Below are 13163 nucleotides of genomic sequence, written 5' to 3'. Positions count from 1 at the left end.
TCAGCTATTATCCCTTTCTTTGCAAGGAACCCACTTAATAATGTTCACTCTAACAACCTCATTTATTTTCCAGAAAATTAACTCAGTTTCAACCCTGATTAATGATTTCATCTAAATGAATCAAATTAAAAATTGAAAATTATATTTCAAAAGCCAAAGGGAAAAAAATTGACCATTTCCAGTTAACAAATGATCCTTTCAAATATTAAAAGATGACCATGAAGAGTATGTGATAGTAATGAAATCTAGCTGGGGCCTGCTGCTTATCTAGGGTTCAGGAAGGAGGAGAAAAGGGTGGGGGGAAGCTGTATGCATTGTTAACACAGAATTCTCTTGGGATACCAAAATGACTTCCACTAAGTCTCTGCCTGTAATCAGCACACCAAAATAATATAAGAAATTCAGACTTAATTAAACGGGTAGTGCTGGAGAGTTGCACTACTGCTAAAGAAGGATTAGGAAAGTACACAGTACAAGTAATTGTGTCTCTTAACAAAACCCAGAGAAACAATTTAACCAATCAAAACTACTACTGATTTGCTGAAATATTTAGGGAAGGAAAAAGAAGTTAAATCTTTTTAGTGTATTCATAATACCTGCCATACTAATCTTAAAACGGAAACAGTGCACTGGCAATAAATCTAATTCATGACAATGAAATGCCATTGCATTCCACGTGCAATCCTATACATGTTTACACGGAAACAAGTCCCACTCTGTTCGGGTAATGAGTTTAGGATTGCAGTCTAAATGAGGTTTATGTTCTGAACTGATTAGTTTTTTCTCTGCCTCCTCCAGAAGGATCCTTTATTACAGTGGCTCCTAAACTTTTTTGCTCCATGCACACTAGAAAATTGCTGGGTATCATGGCAGACCACTTTTTTCTGCCTGTGGTAGCAACTATAATGTACTATGCTACATGATGTATGATTTTTTACAAATGGCCTAAGGACCACCTGGGTGCAGCTCGCAGAACAACGGTTCTGACCACAGTTTGGAAACACCTGCTATTTCACAAGTTAAGCCTTCATTGAAGAATATGTCTTGCTTGCATTTAAAGCTATTTTTTCTGTGAGCCTAATTTCTCCAGTGCATCTGCTTTCTGCCTATTCTAGGGTCTAAAGTATACAAACTGATCTGTGAAAGCTGGATCTACTGGTTCCTCCCAACTCTGTTAATTTCATTCCACAAGCATAACCTGTTTTGTATCCCTGGTATTGGCAAAGACCTCGGAAAGCCACGGGACAGTCACTGTTTCACAAACACATGGCTCCAAATGCTCTGCTGCAGTGTGATTCTATTTCATAAAAACTCTTTCTAAGCCAATGCCAGAAGTCAAGTTTAAGTGGATAAATGTATTGTTCTATGTGGATAGTCTCGTTCCCAGTTTGGAATTTCTAATGTGGAACTGTAGAATCAAAGCATCATAGAACTCTCCATTCCATAAACATCTCCAGCTACATTCATCACACACGCACACACACACACACACACACACACGTGTGTGTGTGTGTGTGTGTGTGTGTGTGTGTGTGTGTGTCTGTCTGTCTGTCTGTCTGTCTGTGTGTATGTGAGATATAAATATTTTAACAACTAATATATAAACAGAAGGTTTCAGATTGGACATTAACAGCTGAACATATGGTACCATACTGATACTGCACCATTATGGAAAACATTCAAAGATGACTTACGTAAGTGGAAAGTACCCCAGTTTACACCATTTCAGTTACTGACCCTCAAGATGGAGGAGGAACAATTACAAAGAGGGCTCCAGTGGGCCGGAGGAAGACAGGAAAGTCTCACAACACAAACAAAATTCTACTCATCCTTCACTGGATTAACCTTATGCTAATAGTTAGATGCTCCAGGTTTATGGAATGGATATAGCAATAAGCATAACACTTATATATGTCAGTTTATGGATCAGGCATTGACTTTGTTTGGGCTGAATTCCCTATCTGGATAAAAAAAAGCTCTGCTAATAATAGTCACTGGAGAAACCATGATGAAAAATTATGGAAGAAGTGAGCTGTATCATAAATGTGGAAAAGCATTGCAGATTGACAAGCTATTTAAAATGCCAAATATTTGTCGGAACCTTGTTCTTTGCAGTGCTGATATAATGTCTTTGTAATTCTAAAGTAATTCCATGGTTTTGACCCAATGGTTGCTATGAACATTTATTTTTGGGCATCATCCAGCTTTTCTAATCTGAATTTTCCATTAAAGAAAATCTAAGACTGAAGTCCTATGCACACTTCCTCCAACATATGTCCTTTAGAATACGGTGAGACAAACTTTTCAGTAAACACACATGGGATCATGTTGCAACTGCTAAACTGGAAAGGCCAATACATTTTTATAAAACAGTAAGCACATTATGATATTTAATATTGTAATTATGATTTAAAAAGGAAATCCAGGTGTCATGCATCGTGATAATAGGACTTAGATCAAAATTACAATTATACATTATGCTGATTGCAGATTTGCTGTATACATATAGAAATTCTCTCTCTGCCGCCAGAGAGAGAGAGATACGGGAGATGCCATCTAATATTTTCATAAACCCTTTATTCCCTACATGTGTGTAGTTGTTAACTAGAATTTATTACAATTTTACTGTATATCCAAACCATGTTTTTGTGAACTACCGATACAGTAATTATATTAACTATAAATATAGGTGAAATGCAAGTCAGGGACTATTACAGCGACTGAATGTGGTCTAAGTATTGTGTATTTTAAAGGGATCTGATAACGGAGCTTCACGAAAAACCACATGAATAAGTAATAGACAAAGGGTAAAAGAATAAACAAAAGACAGTCTCTCATCTGTACAAGTTCAGAATGTGTGAGCAGCATAAATCAGGCAAGAATCCTTAAAGGGCAGGCAGGGAGCAGTGAAGTTGCTGCTATCTGCGTAATAACATGAAAGTTGATTTTAGTTTATTTGTTTTTCCTTCATTGTTTCCAGATAGTAGTCCGAAGTTAGGGGAGGGGGGGAGAGAAGAGATATAAAGCGCATGAAAACAAATTCACATCAGTAGTATAAAACAAATCAGAGGGTAGTAATAAATGTCAGTGCTATAGCGGCAAAGACGAGTCACTGTTTTTCCTCATACTTAAAGTGAAATACCTAGCTGTTATCTTTGTGCCTGCAGAGCCTCCCTATTGTAGATTCAATAATACAAGAGGCTTCTTATCAGCAGTCAGGGTGACTGATTGGAGCTGTGATATGTTTAGACAATGCACTGTGTTTAACTGAATTTACAGATGCCCCAACTCAGACCATAGTAGTAAACGCCAGAGACTAATAGGAAATTAAACATGTACAATGGACTAACTCCATTTGCTCTCTCACACTGTAATGTGTTTAGTTAACTTACTCATAGTCACACTTTATCTTTTTCTCCATGGATTCACTGGGATATGTTTCAAATTGGTCAAAGATTAAATCTTCCTTTCTATTCGCCCCCAAAACTATTTTATTGCTGCATTCCCTTATTATTTGCCACTCTTTTTCTTGCACAGATAAGCTAAACAAGATGACCCCAGGTATATACTCTCCCAACCCAATTATCAGATAGCCAAGAAGTAAAGCAAAAGGTATGGAAGACAGCATAATATTAATATTAATATAGCAAGAGTGGAACAAAAATCAGTACATATTTGAAAGCAGTGGTATATTTAGCTCATTTGAAATTAAAATGTGAATATTAATGTAACTGGTGAGTAGCACAAACACATACAGAACAGTATGAGAAGATAAACTGCAAGGCCAATTTTAACCGTTAGTTGTTTTAGCATTTCCACTAATGAAAATAGCTTTCAGGAAAGCATATGTTACATTGAATAACGGCATTATTATTTAGTAGAACAGACACAGAACATAAGCACAGCTACAAGCCTTCATCTGGTCTACAGAAGGGGATAATTTACTGTTTGATACATTCAAGAATTGATCAGTAGATCTATTGGGGTCTGTTGTCAGGATGTTTTTCAAATTGAAAGTAATATAATAATAACAATGGAGTGGTAATGTGTTTAATGTCCTCAAGAAATATGAAGTGCTTGCCTTGTTACTAATACACATTGAGCTTGAAGTATAACTGCAAGTATATATATATATTTTATCCATCTCACCTGGGAGAGAAGTAAATAGTTTTTTTAATAGGCTTTTTTTAAAGTATAAAAAGCATACAGAATTGAGGAAAATAAAACAAGGAATCAATTAAAACACATGTCAAGTTCTGGAACCAAGATGCTCCAGGGTCTGGAAACCACGTCTTACAAGGAGTGTTTGAAGGAGCTGGGTATGTTTAGCCTGGAAAAGATGAGGCCGAGAGGAGATATGATAGCCATCTTCAAATATCTTAAGGGCTGTCACATGGAAGAGGGAGCATGCTTGTTTTCTCCTGCTCTAGAGGGTAGGATTCAAACCAATGGCTTCAAGTTACAAGAAAGGAGATTCTGACTAAACATACGGAAAAACTTTCTGACGCTAAGAGCTGTTTGACAGTGGAACAGTCTCCCTCAGGAAGTTGTGGACTCTCCTTCCTTGGAGGTTTTTAAGCAGAGGTTGGGTGGACATCTGCCAAAGATGCTTTAGCTGTGATTCCTGCATTGCAGGGGGTTGGACTAGATGACCCTCAGAGTCCTTCCAACTCTACGATTCTATGATTCTACACATTTGTATTAACCTACCCTCCTTAATGATGCTGATAAACTATCTCTGAAGGAAAAGGATCTCCAATATACAGGGTAGACTATTAAGATTTCTAGGGTTTAAGAATCTGATCTCTGTTCACATGCATAGGAAAACGTTTCCTATAAATCAGCCTCCCCTTACTGATGAAAATAGTGCAGTCAGGAAAACATGAAAGGCCTTCACTATTACCTAAGCTATGTGAACTGTGATTCTGGCAGATCTACCTCGTCTTCTACATGATGACATTCTGTCACTATTTGCAGACCTTGTTCTGCCATTAGGTTTTGGACTATTTCTTTCCTGTCCTTAGGAAAAGCTCAGTCTAGTCAGACACACTCTAGACATATAAACAATTCTAGCAAGAAAGAAAATGGGAGGCATCTAAAGAAAGCAGTGTGGTGCATAAGGTGCTTACAGATGAAGTGAGATTTAAAAGGGGCATATACAGTGCTTTATTTCTATGAAAAAAAGGTGCTGGTACGCACCATGCACCCCGTTCCACTGCCGTTTGCCTGCTTGCACCCCCGTCACCATCCTGCTGCCAATGCCGTTTCCCACCCACTCACTTGCTCCCTTGCTCCCCTCCCCGTACCTTTACCTGCCACCACCGCTGCTTCCCACAGCTGTAAGCACAGCCTCCCAGAGGCACTCTGGCAATTGTGAAAGGGTTGCGCCAGAGCACCTCTGTTCTGACGCAACCTTTTTACGATCGGAAGCTACCTTCCTGGGAGGCCCTTTGGTGACTGTAAAAGGGTTGCGCCAAAGCACCTTCAGGAGGCTATCATATGGAAGATGGAGCAAGCTTGTTTTCTGCTGGCCTGGGGGCTAGGACCTGTAGCAGGAACCCCCCCACCCCAATCATTCTGTTTGTACAAACTTCACACACACACACACACACACACTCACACACTACATTCGCCACATTTCTGTTATAAATTCATGGAAAATCAACCATACATCGGATTTGCACTGTTCCATTTTATTTTACTCCATATGACAAGAACTATCAAAGGGGGGTGCCTTGGTCCTGGTCAGCCATAATCCCTTCACCGTCTCAGCACATCCACAGGAGCCCTGCCCAGTTGCTATGCCAACCCTGATGGTCCCAGACAGAAGACAATCAAGATCACAAAGAACTTGCATATGGGAGTGGATTCAGCATGGACTGAAACAAAGGACAATGATCAGATCTTCCCTCTGGGGGCAGGAAACTGCAAACTCCCCTTTGTCTCCTGGAAGTGACTCATGGGGAAGGGGGAAAGGAGGAACTAGCCAGGTGACAAGACACTCAGGTTACCACCAACTCCTCCCTCAACCCCTCCTTTCTGTAATGTATGCGTGATGTTTCTGGGGGTGGGCTCGACCTAGAGGAGGGGAATTTCAAAAAGTTTTATAAGACCTTGCACACTATTTTTCTGGGTCTTTTCCTCTCTCTTGCAAGTGAGGGGAACACCCTGTTGCAACAGTTCAATAAAGGCCAAGCCTACAGGCTGCTGTTTTGCTCCAAGTTATCCTGGTTGGTGTCTTTACTTTTTGTCCAAGGGAGCCCTCGGATATTTCCGGCAACAGACCCGAACCAATGGATTCAAATTACAGTGGTACCTTGGGTTACAGACGCTTCAGGTTACAGACGCTTCGGGTTACAGACTCCGCTAACCCAGAAATAGTACCTCGGGTTAAGAACTTTGCTTCAGGATGAGAACAGAAATCGTGCTCCGGTGGCGCAGTGGCAGCAGGAGGCCCCATTAGCCAAAGTGGTACCTCAGGTTAAGAACAGTTTCAGGTTAAGAACAGACCTCCAGAACGAATTAAGTTCTTAACCCAAGGTACCACCGTACAAGCAACAAGATTCTGACTAAACATTAGGAAGAACTTTGTCAGTAAGAACTGTTTGACAATGCAGCGGCCTCCCTCAGATGGCAGTGGACTCTCCTTCATTGGTTGTTTTTACACAGAGATAGGATGGCAATTTGTCAGGGATTCTTTAGCTGTGATTTCCGCATTTTGACTAGATGACCCTTAACCTCACCTTCCAGCTCTGCAATTCTTTGATTCTAAGAAATACATCTGATATCATGCTATAACTCAAAGGCATATGCCTTTAGCATATGCCTTATTTTCAGATGGAGGGTAATTTAAAATCAATAGCACCATTAGAAAATCACTAATAAAAAAATAAAATGTTTAGGATTTTTATTAAAAAAAAGCCTACTTAACTGCAATTCCATTAATTTCCCCAATGGAAATCAGTAGGTAGAATTATAATAAAGCTGGACCATAATAATATAGTCATTTCTTAACAAGATATGTTTCATATTAATAATTCTTTTCAACCAGTGGACAGTGCTATAAATGTTACTTCTCCTAATCAGGTCTGATTGGTATTTGCAGTATGAGACACAGGCAAATCTTTGACCAATCTTTAATTAGTATCACTGATGAAATATTTATTCTTTTAATTTGAATCTGGAAACCCAATGAAGCTGTGTTTGCATCTTCCATCAACTTAAATAATATCCTGCTTTATTGCTTTTGTCTTAACTGCAGACATTCTGAAACATTTTCCTATGAAGAATATTCACACTTTTTGGACATCCTTAATGAATTCATAGTTGCTATGGGATATATGTGCAAGTATAAAGTACATATTTGAGACTAATTTGCAGGTCGCAAAAATCTTTCTCTAGAAGTAATGTTCAGCATACCATTGCTCTGATATAGCAATATGCTTGCATGTCAAAAAGGGGGCTTCGTATATATGGATCCTACTTTGTATGGAAGATCTAAAGATTCATATTCTATATGGGATATTGCTCAGCACAGGGTAGCTGATTGACACAAGTGCATGTCCCACTAAGGTCAGGCAATATCATCTGCTTCAGTGGATACAAGGAGGCTTCCTAAGGTGGTATGGCTGATCTTCCCACTTTTGTCCAGAGCTGGACATACAAACTAAATCTGAATGGAGCCACTCAACTCAGAAATTTCAGTAGCTACTACAGACCAAAGTCATGGCTATTTTGTACACTATGTTGTCTACTACCAACATGTCTTTGATATGGATCTATCTAGTAAGGAATCTCAACTAGTCACAGTTCCTTAAAGGATTTTTTTTCCAGGTTCCAGCAGAAGACAAGTGTGGATCTGCAGCCGTAGCATAGTGCATTGGGGCCGGACACATGCTATGTCAAACTCAGTCTGAGAGACCGAGAACATATCACTTGGATAGGCTAGCAGGGAATGTGCTGGGATAGACTGATGCCATGGATTACGGCAGTGTTTGCTACACATGGTCTGCTGGAAGCCTTGGTGATACAACTCAGGGAAAACAATCTGGCAGACATGAAGGGCATAGATCTCATTTTGGCAGCAGCCACTGATCTTGGGGCCTTGAGAGATCTGAGCTTAACCATATTTTGGTCTGAACAGCTGGAGTGGTAGCACTGGAGAGGTCCAATGGAGCTTGCACATATTAACCATGCCCAGTGGAAGGTGAACAAGGCTCCAAGAGATGCCATGGTTGGATAGCCAGGTTATATGGCACCCAGGCATTACTTTCCACAGAGTGGACTTGTATTGACCAGATGGTATGCACTTGTCACCTATGGGCAATAAGGCCTGGTTGATGGATATCTACTGGGGCCTACATGGTTGCAGATCTGAGTAGGCATCACCCAACTCACTATGTCAAAACCTAACACAAGCCCAAGCCATGGCTATTTTGTACACTGTGTTGTCTACTACCAACATGTCTTTGGCATGGATCTACCCAGCAAGGAATTCCAATTAGTCACAGTTCTCTGTGCCATGTACATTTGGGTGTTCTGTCCATAGCATGTGAAGAGAAGTTGAGCCTCATGTGTCATCTGTTCAATACAATCCTTAGTGTCCTGCAAATGATTATACCGATATACATATTCCAATCCATTTCATAAAGAGAAATGTATATACAGGACACATAGGTTTGCTGAAACAACCATGGCTATTGTCTGTATACAATACTTGTTAGCACAACGTCTTGCATTGTTTCTGAATTGGATGAATCCATGTAAAGTACTGCAAGAAAACCAAGCAGTCCAAATTAATGGTCATTGCACCCTTACTGATGTATATTAGCTAGGTTTAATAATATTAAGTTGGTGGGGAAGTATATACAAAACCTATTTCATGTGCACTCTGCTGCAGCAGCTGGTTTGTAATAATAGCATGTAACAGTTGTAAACATCTGAGATCACTCAGAAAAATAATTGTATTTCTTTTTCATATTATGAATCTGCTCTCTCTTGTTACCTAATTTGCTCTCTCCTGTTTTGTAATAACTGCAAAAGTGACTTTATTCTATCCTTTTAATTACCCTGCTTTCTTTATGTAAACTCAAAGTCACTTACAATGAAATACGGTAATAAAAAGGCAACAGTAACATGATGCTAAAAACAGCATCATCCAGCAAACAGCAGTCTGATTTAAACACATAAGACAACAATGGTAAAACAATCTGTGGTAAAAAGAGGACTTCGCGCCACTCAGGTCACATAAAAATAATGTCAACACCAACAGATTCTCTAAAAAAACCCCACACCCTTAAGATGCCAAGACTATAAATATGAGGTTAGGTGGGCTTCCTTAGTCAGTATCTGTAACTGAGCCATGCTTGAAAAAGCCATGCCTCCTGAACTCACCCTCCATACTTCAGCCTGTGGCAGATTGCCAGGGCAAAACCTTGGATCTTGACTGTTGTAGCCCAGGGTTGGCCAAAATAATGCTCTCCATATTGTCATTGTTGTAGTCCTAATACTAGACAGCAGTACAGAGGCTGTACCTACCCTAGTTAATTTCTGCTTCTTCCTCCCTCACCCCAGGGGCAGTCAATGATATGGAGTAGGGGTAGGGAAACTCATTATGTGACAATGTCACTTGTTCTTATCTCTGTTTTTTTATGGAGGAGAGATGTACCATTTTCAATGGCAGCCCTGTGTTTTGGGTTACATTCAGCTCTGCCCATAGTTTGAAGAGAATATGACATTGTTGTATATATTCTTCCATCACTCCCCCTTCACACGTCTATTATAATATTGACTTTAAACTTTAAAATATTGACATAGTGGTAGTACCACTATGGAGAAATACAACTGCTTCATTTTATATCAATAAAATGCACATTTTCCCTGTGGCTTACCCAGAAAAAGGCATTGCATTATATTAATTCCCTTATTTCAACTATTCTGTAAACAAAAGGAAAGGTGTTCAACTCAGCACCTACAGCTGCTAAGGGGAATTCAACAGGGTAACAGATCATAAGTTAACTACAAATCTTTATATCTGGAGACGATACATGGATAGATAGATAGGTAGTCAGACAGACTATGCATTTTTGGTGATTTGTATTACTACTTTACCAAATTTCCAATGTATAATGATTTATTACAGGATGGTTAAAGCTAAGGCTGGTTACGCTGATGTTTAATCACCATCCGTGTGTTGTCATCCTCCACACAAGTGAAGTCACCTGTCACAGAAGGCCAAAGCTATCACTTATGCCATGTATAATACATCTAGGCATGTGTCTATACAGGAGGTATTACATGATAAATTCATTAGCTTATATCCTGCCCCAAATTGTCTCTACACCTCCTGACCTGTAGAAGTTGTTACCAACTGTGAAGGGCATATCGGCTTCCATTGTCATTCTAAGTGTCATTTTTGCCTTTGAAAAAATACATTCCTTGAGTCTTTCCCTCAGTAAATCCTTGGGCTAATGAAAAGCAAATTCAGAAGATTAATTAAGGAATTCTAAGCAATACAAAATAGGTAATGTGATATCTTTTATTGGATAATTTTTAACCTTTCAAGTTACACTAAGGGCTGCTTCAAACACGACAAAATTTCACTCTGTGTACATTCCGTGTTCTGGGAACTGATTGCGGTTTCCTAGAATGCATATACATGTGTATGACTGTCAAACATGATTACATCCAGGTTGCTGCATGCTAATTCTTACACAGAAGTGTTTCCTTTGTAGGGTTTTCATCATGTTTGAAGCAGTCCTCATTCTTTGTGAAGAAAAATGAATAAGTAGTTCATCATTCTTAAGTAGAAGATTTTCTCCTATTATTAAATGAAATGCTGTACCAAATATGATCCAGTAGCAGAGATAAGAATGTGCTTTAAGGGCCAAACCAAATGATATGATATTTCACATTTCTGGGGTGGGTGGGTGTGTTTAGATACCAGCACCAGCAGGAGACCACTGAGGTAGAGTTACCAATTTTTATTTTTTTTAATTCATATGCTAAGGCTAGAACCAACAACACTGAAATGTAGAAGAATAAAAGGGCAGCCTTTTTTTTTGAGCCAGAGAGCTGGTCTATCTAGAGAAGTGCTATTCATTTTTGGGGCTATTCTAATGCTGCAAAATACATTTCCAATGAGCCCCAGCCAATGTAAGGATGATGGGAGTTGTAGCCTGAAACATCTGGAGTGCATAACACTGGCAACCTCTGGTTTATTTTAACTGGCTGCAGGAAAAGAAGCCTTCAGGTGCACAGCTATAGGTTTATGGAGGGCACAATGTGCTTTGCTTTCCGACACACAACCACCTTGTGGCATTAGCCTTCAGCTGTATTACAAAAGAAAAACTGAGGTGCAATTAATGGTGTCTTTAGTTTCAACGCCGTTGCATTTTTTTAAAAAGCAGAACTCGAGACCAAAAATAAAAATTGGTTGTGCATAAGAATACCCACAAATATTTCCAAAATGCACTGGACTCAATACGCTTATTTCAGAGCCGCCAGAATAATGAATGTGAAATGCTTTGAACAACAGTATTATAAGTGTAGATTGCAATGCTTATTAGAGATGTACTCAGCTAGATATTAATTTTCTAACAACCACGCCCAAATTGCATATGTAAAGGCTCACATTCTAAGAGTAATAACTAAATACATAATCTAAATATATAAAATACAGGGATATAGTTTTCAGTGCTTGTGCATATGGAGGTTGGACTAGATGACCCTCAGGGTCCCTTCCAACTCTACAATTCTATTATTCAGTTTGGTTCAGAGCTTAACACAGCATTTGCTACCTTAAGTTTCAATAATACTTTCCACAATCTGGTGCTGAGCATTCATTCTTCAGCCTCTGCAATAAAAATTATTTTGCTTTTTATGACAGAAATACTTCCATGGAACCTTCTCGCTGCATATGTGATCCATTTTATACCACACACCTTGGATTAAATGCTACCTTTCTAACCATTTCTTTTAAATTTCTATCTGGAAGCAAAGCAGTTAAAAGTTTTACAAAGTGCTAAGAGGTTTCAGATATTCTGTTTTCCCCCCTTTTAAACTTGAATAATTGATAAGTTATTAATCAATACGTTCCTTTACTTATGGCCTGCTTCCCCCCTCCCCAACTAACCTACATCACGATATCAGTTTACACAAAGAGCAACTTCCTGTTTAACTACTACACTAAAATATCACTTACAAGCCCTTTTCAGCTCATGTTGTCTATGTTGCACTAAATGCGAAAACCGTCTCCCTGATTCTGCACCCTGCTTTACAAAAAAACACACCGCTTGCAGATCAAAGGAAGACGATTTATGCTTTCATCCCAGCTGACGGACGATTAAATTAAAACAGATCAGCAGTACAGTGCATGGGCAGGTGGCTTTAGCCGCCACTGTCGGCCTCAGAGCGATTAAATTGCGGTGGAGATGGAGGGCCTTCCGCTCTCATTCCCGCACTTTCAGATCAAACGGTGACAAATGAGATGTTACTGCTCTTGTAAAGCAAGGCTACAATCTGTCAAAATCCAACATAATTTGTGACCCTATGTGACATCCTCCTTCTCTTTTTTTACCCTGACATTTGAATACAGTGATTGTGCTAGAGTCAAGTCCATTTAAGTGGATATAGTCAATTCCATCTAAAGGAATACAGTCCATTGGCTCCAACATGGTAACTGAATATATATCTGGTTAGCACTTCCACGACCCTACACGTTAAGAGCAATAGTATTAACAATGAATTCTAATTCCACCCCCATCCACAAAGTTTTACAGTTTGACAGCTTGAACACTTAAAGCAAAACTAGTTGCATCAAATGGATTTATTTTTATTGCTTAAATGACAGTATCAAAATAATGTAATGCATAGTCCTTTCAGTTACAACTGTGCTGGAAAGCATTCCTGCATTGAGCAAAAGTGCTTTGAAAGAGTTGGTTCTAAAAATTGACCGAGTCAATTAAAATGTCTTTGTGGCATGCTTAAATGCCTCGCAAACCCTACTTAATGTGGCTCTCTTTTATTTTCGGTTTAATGGGTGAGCTTACTAGCATACCATGCGTGAACCATAAAGGGACTGCAATGTATTAGTTCAAAGACATGCTCACACTCACAAAAGGACAGCACAAAGGAGAAAAGAAACACATGGGTTCTAATCAAAA

General features: G+C 39.2%; 1 protein-coding gene across 35 annotated transcripts in view; it reads right to left on the bottom strand.

The window, feature by feature from the left end:
* Positions 1–13163, bottom strand: part of ESRRG (estrogen related receptor gamma) — a 471650-nt gene that overhangs the window by 92048 nt on the left and 366439 nt on the right. The window lies entirely within an intron of this gene.

Source organism: Podarcis filfolensis (assembly GCF_964270895.1).
Source record: "Podarcis filfolensis genome assembly, chromosome: 3".
Classification (NCBI taxonomy): Eukaryota; Metazoa; Chordata; class Lepidosauria; order Squamata; family Lacertidae; genus Podarcis; species Podarcis filfolensis.
The sequence above is the reverse complement of the archived record's forward strand: the minus strand, read 5'-3'. Positions and strand labels throughout refer to the sequence as shown.